Source organism: Tupaia chinensis, unplaced genomic scaffold, assembly GCF_000334495.1.
Source record: "Tupaia chinensis unplaced genomic scaffold, TupChi_1.0 Scaffold000689_1, whole genome shotgun sequence".
Lineage (NCBI taxonomy): Eukaryota > Metazoa > Chordata > Mammalia > Scandentia > Tupaiidae > Tupaia > Tupaia belangeri.
The window spans coordinates 1,113,909-1,122,763 of NW_006160212.1; positions in this window are offsets into that span (position 1 = coordinate 1,113,909).

Here is an 8,855-nt window from a genome sequence, read left to right on the forward strand (position 1 = left end):
TAAAGGGCTAGAAGAGTTATATGGATACAGAAAGAGTCTGTATGATAAGACAAAACAACAGGATTGACTCTTCTGCTTTCATTCCTCAGATATAAAAGAAGGAAAAACCATACCGGAAGGTGAAATCAAGAACTAGAGTTTCCAGATTATGGATAAGTATGTTCAAAATATTCATCCATAAATTGATTCATAAATTTCCATGAGAATGTGGGAAATAGCTTATGTTACTCTTAAAAATATTGGAGACCACTGCAACTGGGCTTTGGTGAGGGACAGGGAAAGTGGGAGCACATGAGGATAGAGACTGCACCAGTGTGGCACTTCAGGGAAGGATACAGAGAAAGCAGTGAAATTTACTCCAGTGAAAATGCAGAGAAAGCAGTGAAATTTACTCCTGCATTCATCGAAGATATTTTGGTGGCTTGGCCTGCAGGAATGATAGACGATAAGAGAAGTAGAATCATTTCAAATGGATTTTGGTTTGAGAATTAAAAGATTATGCTGATTAATTGGATATTATTTCAGGAACTGGAAGGCAGCTGTGCTTTAGAGATTATTGTTATTACTATTCTTGGTAGTGTTTGCTTTTGTTTCGCTTAAATCAGAAACATCATCCTCCCTACTAGGAATTTAAGAGAGAAGAAAGTAGTAGTTTAGGTTAGAGAACAGAATGGTTTGTGAGAGATTGATGATTTTGGCTGGAATATCTTCATCTTATTTTACTCCAATAGACTCCAGAGCAGTCAGCACTACTAATCACCTTCTCAGTTATTCTTTTTTTTAAGTTTTTTTTTTTTTTCATGAAAGTGAGACACATAAAGAAAGAGACAGAGACAGGAAGAGACAGAAAGACAAGCACCCTCAACAAGTTCTCACACCACCATCTTTCCCACCTCCATCTCTCCCAACCAGCTGGCAATATAGGCATGTGTGCTCAGCACGTATAGGCTCAATAGGAACCTGAACCCTTGATCTTCCATATGGATCCAATATTCCTTGGGTAAATGTCACCAGTGTGCCACCAAGCCAACCATGGATCTTCCTAATTTTACTTACTTGTAATCTATGGCCTGACTTTGATAGGATTGTCTAAAGACCTAGGGAGTTATAGAGATTGCAACCCAGTAATACTTGAGACCAACCATATGGATACAGAAAGGTATATAGGACAAAATATAAAAATAGCCAGGTGAGAAGAAAAAAAAGGACTTTCATTCCCACTTCAGTATCTGACGCTGGCTTTAGAGTTTTGTAAGTGAATAGAATTTGATAGTCAATGACAGAAAGCCAGTGAAGCTGTTAAAAGTCTGGAAAAATTTGGGAAGGGGAAGCACTCACCAAAAGGAGCCTGGACAATAACCTCTCCAAAGTCAAGGAAGTCAAAATGTTGCTGAGGAATGACTTCTCTGTTGAGTAAGAGTGAACTGCTTAGCTCAGTGATTGTGCTTTCATCTATAAAAAGTGCCATTTTTAGTCATGTAGCTATTCATTCACCGAATATGAATTTACTGAGTCCTTTTAGTGCTCTAGGCTGCTGTCTCTAAGAACTGGTAAGTTGTATTATTTTCCATTTGGAAGGAGGCAAAAGAGGTAGGTAAGTTCTCGAAAGGCAATTTCAGGGGCCTTAGGTAGCTGCTTTGCCTATTTGCCCTGCACCCACCTCTCCCAAATACTGTCCCCTGTTTTGGTTGCTAAGAGCTTCACTTCGAGGCCATATGAAGTCAGCAAACCAGACATCATCCTCATCCTCACAGAACATTTTTTTTTCCTTAGGCCACAAGGAGACTGGAATGTAATAGACTTATATTAGGCAACCACATTCAAAATTAAGTGTAGAACTTCAAATACTGTGGGTGCTGTTTTTAAAGTTTTAAAGTGCATTCAAATGAGTTTTTTCCTAAAATTTCTAGAATTTCTAATTTTTCTTGCCTGACATATTATAAAATTAAGGTTAATTATTGTAGGTATATGAATCAAACATTTTAGAGTGTTCTTCCTACTCCTAACTAACCAATTGTAGGAGAACAGACTGCCACATGGATTTGCTGCTGTATTTTTCCTTGTAAAATATTTTCTCATCAATGCAATATTAATATGTGCATAGGCTGAAAACTTCAAATGTGTTGTATTGATCCCCTGGGCCGTGACGTCTCAGCTCTGAGCTAACACCTCCAACTGTATCGTTGGTGTCATCTTTGGGCTCTGTAATCTTCCCAGGAACCTGCAGAGTGCATAGCTCACCTCAGGACCTCCATAAAAGCCTGGTCTCCTGTTCAAAAGTCAGGAGGCAGCAGGTTTGCACGTCTGCTGAGCTGCAGAGAAACATGCTGATCGCTGCCAAGAAATAAAGGCTAATCAGTCACAGAACTCTGCCGGGTGAGAGGAAACCTCATGAAAGGAAGGTTGCAAAAGCAAGTGAGGTACTAACACATTCACCTCATGCTGCACATTTGAGGAAGTAAGAAGTTGGCTTGGCTTCTTTGCTTGGAAGGAAGAAAGCTGTAGATAGGCAAAGCTGGCAACCACCTCCTCAGGACCATCAGGGAGTCTCCCTGCCCACTGACACCTCAGCTACACTACCCAGACTTCGTTTTTCACCTGGTCAGTGCTTCAGAGTCCTATACTTAAGAAGAAAACTAAACTGTTCAAAACAGAGACCAGAGATTCTATAGGATAATGTTTACATTTTTCCTTCTGCCTATTACAGGTTCTACCTCCCAACTTTCTTTAGGTTGAAGAATCACATATCACCTATCGTCCTCCAAAGATGTTTCTCTCCCCAATCATGTTTCATAACTGCTTCTGGAAAGAAGGCCCTTTGGTCCGAAGTGGGAAAAGGATGCATCAAAGAACAAATGGACATATTATTCCCTTGCTGGGAAGGAAAAGTGCTCTGGGTTTCAGTGGTGTTTGGAGTCAACCCTGAAACAGAATTGCTCAGTTGACCTGATGGAGCACTTGACATCAAGATTACTTAACAAAGGCTTGATGAGATCTCTGTGATGATAATGATAGTGGATCAGTGTGATACGGTGTGTTCTAAGAAATAACTAGCCACAAGTAAATCTCTTCGGTATATTGTCTTTAACAGTCAAAAAGCGTATTCACATTCAAAATGACTATGTTATCCCAAAAGAATAATGATAGTTAGGCATGATATGCCATACGTGTTTCTAAATGTCAGAAAGAAATAAATCTGGTAATAATTCTGAGAACTTTGAAAATCACCCAGTTCACGATTGACACATAATTTTTGCCTTTTAAGCTATTTTCTCTGGCTTGCTCTATGGTCTAAAGATTAAGGAAACCTGATCCCACATGGCCAACAGCAGTTTGTATCTTGGCTCTGGGGGCTTGAAAAACACACCAGACACACATGCTTCTGTTCTCGAAATCTCAACATGCTGAAAAAAATGGAGAAGGTTTTGTGGCAGACTACACCCTGTGTGGGTGCTTTTTCTCTCTCCCACTCTCTCTCTCTCTCTACCTAGTATGTACCCTTTGGCAAATTAAAAAAAAAAGATATTTTATCTTTAGGAAGTTGTTATAAATGGATTTGCATGAAAAGAGCCCCTAGATAAATTCTTGGGATGGCACAAGATATGAGATAAGAAAAATGTATTATCCCTCTCAGTTGAAATGGGCAGAAAGAAACCCATATGGAATAAATAAGTGGCAGCACTAGGTGAAAAAAGAATAAATAGCTCAATAACAAGTTATAACTATTGGCCAAAACACTTTTACTTTTAGCTCATCAATCTTTGGAGTGATTTTGTCTTAGAGATGTGAAAACGAGAGGTCAAAGTGATTATGCATGATTTCTGTGTAGGAAGTGGCAAGAACAGGAAGGGAACTCTACACTGAACCTTTGGAAGGGTAGCACATTGATAAAAGTGGGCTCTACTGAAGAAAGCTTGCTGGACCTGATGCCTTCTCATAGCATACGGCATGTGGATTCACTGATGGGAACTTCTCAGAAGCAAAATGGCTTTAAAAAGCCTCTGAGGCCAGCAGATGGTATAGCAGTTATGTCACTGGACCCCAACAATGGCTGACTACGATTAGAGTCCTGGACCTGGTGGCTTGAAACTCACGCCAGGTGTGTGTGTGTGTGTGTGTGTGTGTGTGTGTGTGCATTCCTAAGATCTTGGGAGGAAAATGGAAAAGGGATTGCAATGTGGCCATCTTCCCTGAGGTGGGTGAGATTTCTCACTTTCCCTCTCATTGTCTCTCTCTCTCTCTCTCTTTCTCTCTCTCTCTCTGATGAGCACACACACCCTAAAGCAAAATTTTCTACAAAAAAATTAAAAGAAAATAAAAGGAATTCCCTCTTTATTAGTATAGGGGTATAATTCTGTATCTACAGGGTTGTGATGCTCTCTTCATTTTACACACAGAGTAGACATGCTAAGTGATTAGCTTGAACAGAAAAAGTGGAGAATTGTGATTAACTTTACAAAGAAGCCTAAAGTAGCCAGAATTGAACTCCTCCAAAGTCCTACCTCTCCTGATTTTACTACCTGATGCACATCTGCAGCACAAACTGAGCTAAGTTAGAACCACTGCTTCTGCTTCACACAGTGTATTAATTGTTCATTTTTAATTGATTCTTATGCATCAAAGACTGTGTCCCAGATGTGTCCCTTACTGACTTTGCTAATTATTCCACTCAGGCAGTCCTTATGTGGTCTTCAGGGACTGTAACCAGAATGGGAGAAGCTGACTTAATTTACTATTTATCCAGATATATCATGATTGGGATGGGAGGAAGTTACCTTGAGGAATAAGCCAACAGGACAGGTTTAAGGACTTAATCTTAGACAATTGCAGGTAAGTCAGTCCCAAATAAGTAACCTGATTTTCTGGCTTTTGATTTTTTGCAGTAGAATGCAGCAATTATGAATCTTGTCTTTAAAACATTAAAGGCTGGATGAATTTCTGTAATATGCACATAAGTAAAATAATTAAGGGTAATGCTTTGTTTTTTTTGTGTGTGTGTTGGTCAGAAAATAAATATGCATGTACAAACTGGCATACATACTATAGTTGTGTGTCATACTGAAAGCATAAGACTTTAATAATCAGTTTGTTATTTTTGCACATTGAATGAAAGCAAAAATAAGTACCCCCTCTTTACTTCTAGCACTGTTATTATCCAGATGTCTGTTCTATATCCTGTTCCCTCAAGGACTTATTTGTTAGACAGTTGTTGTAATTGAAAACATCTGCAAATTTATTTTACATTAAAATTTTGAAGAATAACAATGCAAAATGCTCCCTTTTTTAAGTGGGCACCTGAGGTCTTAAAAATTCTAGAGTCAAAGGTAAGAATCTTTATTAGACGTAGGAAAAGGAAGGCTGGGCTAGAGCCCGGGGTTAGTAAATTCAGTTCCCACTCTGCCAATAGCCACATCCATGACTTCTAGAAGACTACTTAGTGTTTCTAGCTAAAGAGTGAAGAAACAGAAGTAAATAACTTCTTAGCCTCTTCCAAAGATGACATACTATCAACCCATGTTTCTTAAATCGTGGACATTCCAAGCACCCTGATAAGACAGTGGAAATAATAATTTTCACTAACATCCCTCAAAAATAACCCTACGGGAACATTATAAAGCCTTAGCATGTTTCTTTGCTTCACTATATGTACTTTATTTGCTCAGTAGATACGATAGATAAATAGATGATCGATACATGTGAATCTATAGGTATTTAAATGTTATCATCTTCTTGCTGTTTTCAATACTCTAATCACAAACACTTAGCTGCCAGAATAAAGCTAGGTGTCTAGTAAATGCAGATTAATCTGTGTATTATAAGGAGATGTGTGTGCCTTCTCCTGAATGAACTCAAGATGAGAAATTCATTTAACCTTTTGCTTCAAGTTTGATGAACCTGCGGTGACACTGTACTTTTCCTTTCCAGAGAATGGTTTAAAATAACAATAAAACAAGGGAAAACATTGGAATTGACAAAGATTAATTTCTTTTTACTCTCCCTTGTGAGAACCTAAAATGACAGTTGTCACTTGATAAAGCTGTTACTTCACGACAAAGCAGAGGCAGCCTTGGTCATCAATTGTGCCTTTCTGTTGAGAAACTGAGCTGCTAGAGCAGTGGAACATACACTGAGGAGCTTAAACTAAGCATCAGCTATTGTTTTGACCTGGCAGAGTTCAGACTGGAAAATTTTAAAACCAAAGCCAGATTTTTATTTTATAATCAAAACACTACATATCTTATCTCTTCTCTAATACATCCACTAGTTTCTCTGACTTATCTCAAATCATCTCATCTTTTCTGATAATGATGAGAAAATATACTTGTACCTTAGTTACTTAGATCTAGGTTGCTAGGGATAGGAAAATATTACATAGTTTTAAAAAATATTCTGGGACCAGCAGTTGGCATAACGGCTATGTTGCTGGACTCCCATGTAGTCGACCACGGTTCAAGTGCCAGACCCGGTGGCTTAAACTCACTCTGGGTGCATGTGTGGGCATGCCCAAGATCCTGAGAGGAGAATGGAGGAGAAGAAGAAGAATGGAGGAGAAATCTTGCCTTCTGTCTCTGTCTCTCTGGCAAGCACATGCGCCCTTAGCAAAAACCTCTCCAAAAAAAAAATAGAGTTCAGAAACTCACAGGAACTCAAACTGAAGCTCACAAACACATGAACTAAAACCAGAAACAGTAAAACAAACAAACAAACAGAGCTAAGATTAAAAAATATTCTGAACCAATTAAGAAGCTTTAACAGTAAATATACATGAATATTTTATGTATACTATTTATTTAGCCATGAGATAAATGAAAAAAAATCATTCAGTTTTCTTGTTAATTTCATACCTATGTCAGTCTATAAATTTTGGATTCATTGGTTTTTTTCTTCTCATAAATAATTATTTTGGTGATTTATAGATACCTCCAAGATGGCTCTCATGTCATCTGATATTTTACAGTGAATAGGCTAAAACTTAGCTAGGAACTTCAGGATATTTATATGCAAACATCATGTATACAGAAATAATGATGTCTATAATGATGTCTCTAATGATGTAAAATAGCATGAGTGGTCAATTTTGCCTACTTGATATAAATCATCATTCAGAGACCTTCTTACTTCATTCAAACTGATAGTTTTGACTTCATAAATTACAGAGATATGCTGAGAATAATTGAACATTTAAAATGTTTGTGGTACTTCTGGAAAGTGATAGCAGTTACTTGAATAAAGAAAAAAATAGAGTAATTATTCTATATAAGAATATTCTTACATATCCCATCTTATTTGGGGAAATTATTAATCTATTTAAAATGATCAGACCATCTGGAGGTGCTATAGGAACTTAAAAATGCAAAAAATATCCTCAAAATTTAAGAAACTTCTTTAGCAATCATATGAATGTACATGCATAAATATATGGCAACAGCAATGAATTTAATAATTCAATTTGGGAAATAAAAGAACTCCTTTTATAAACAAAGAAGCAATCCCACCAATTAAAGTCAATAATAAGCATCTAGCAAGTTACCTTGATAATACATGCACTATAAAGTAATGAGACAGGAGAGAAAATTCTACCTGGCATTTTTGAGCCCTATGTCTTAAATGTGAAATATACCAACCATCTTTAGTTTATTATTATTATTACAAATGCAAAGGTGTTTAAATATGAAGATGCAAACTGAATTGGATGTCCAAAATGTTATAAATGAACATGAGATCTGCCATCCCAGAAGAGAGAAATGATCTATATTGTTATTATCCTAAAGAAGAAGGCGATTTATATAACAGTGACAGTATATTCAGCTCCGTACGGTGGGTGGGCGATGCCTGTCTCGGTTCAGTGGGCTTCCTGTCTACATAAGACTGAAAGCAAAAGAGTGCAAAGACAAAAACTAAATTCATCATCAGAGATACAGAATTGAGCTCATCTATTTTACTGATCCAGCTTTATATGCCTCTTATCCAAAGAAATTATCAAGAAAACCCTCTAGAAAGAAGAAGGATCATCTATCCTCCCTACCACAATCCAAGATGTTCTAAGAGTTAGCACTATATTCCGAGGATATCACCCCAAAGATTGTGGCTTTTCTGTTCTTTTCTCTTTGCAACCTCATCTGTCACTTAGTTCTAAAGATTATTCCCAAATGCCCGTAACTTGAGTGAACGTCCAATGTCTTCTCTAATTGGCAGATGTTCCTTCTGGGCTCACAGTGATTGGGGAATAGAAAGAGCAGTCATCCTTAATGGAGAAAGGATGGCACAGCCAGGTGAAATCACTTGTGTGATTAATGAGTGACAGATGTTCCAGCCTCATCAGTATCACATGCAGGAACCATTCTTCTTTACTCCCCTCTATAAAGTTTCTCTGTAGATTGTGAAATCTTTAAGTGTATACAGAAGGGAAATGAGAGCTTATCTCAGAGGATAGCATTGTTATTCATTCAACAAATCCTTTCAATAAATATTTACTGATCTTTGAGATGGACCTCAGAGGATGGGTAGGCATTTTATCAATGGATTTAAGTGTGCTGGAGGGCAGTGTAGAATGAAGGATCAAAATGAACAGACATTAAGATGAGCAGATGCATATTTGAACAAAAATTGGTCATCCAAATTAATTGGAATAAAAGATTTCTGTCAGCCTCTTCTCCTATGCTCTCACATGTTCTTTTAAGTGTTATGTATACGTGCATGCATGTATACACACAGTATAACAGTAAACATGCTCTGGTTGGGAAAATTGATTGTCCTGGTAAATGATTTTTCTGAGCTTACCCTCTCTCATTTTTTTTTTTTTGATGAACATTGCAGTCTATAAAAGTTAGAAAGTGAATAAAGTGTAGAGTAGG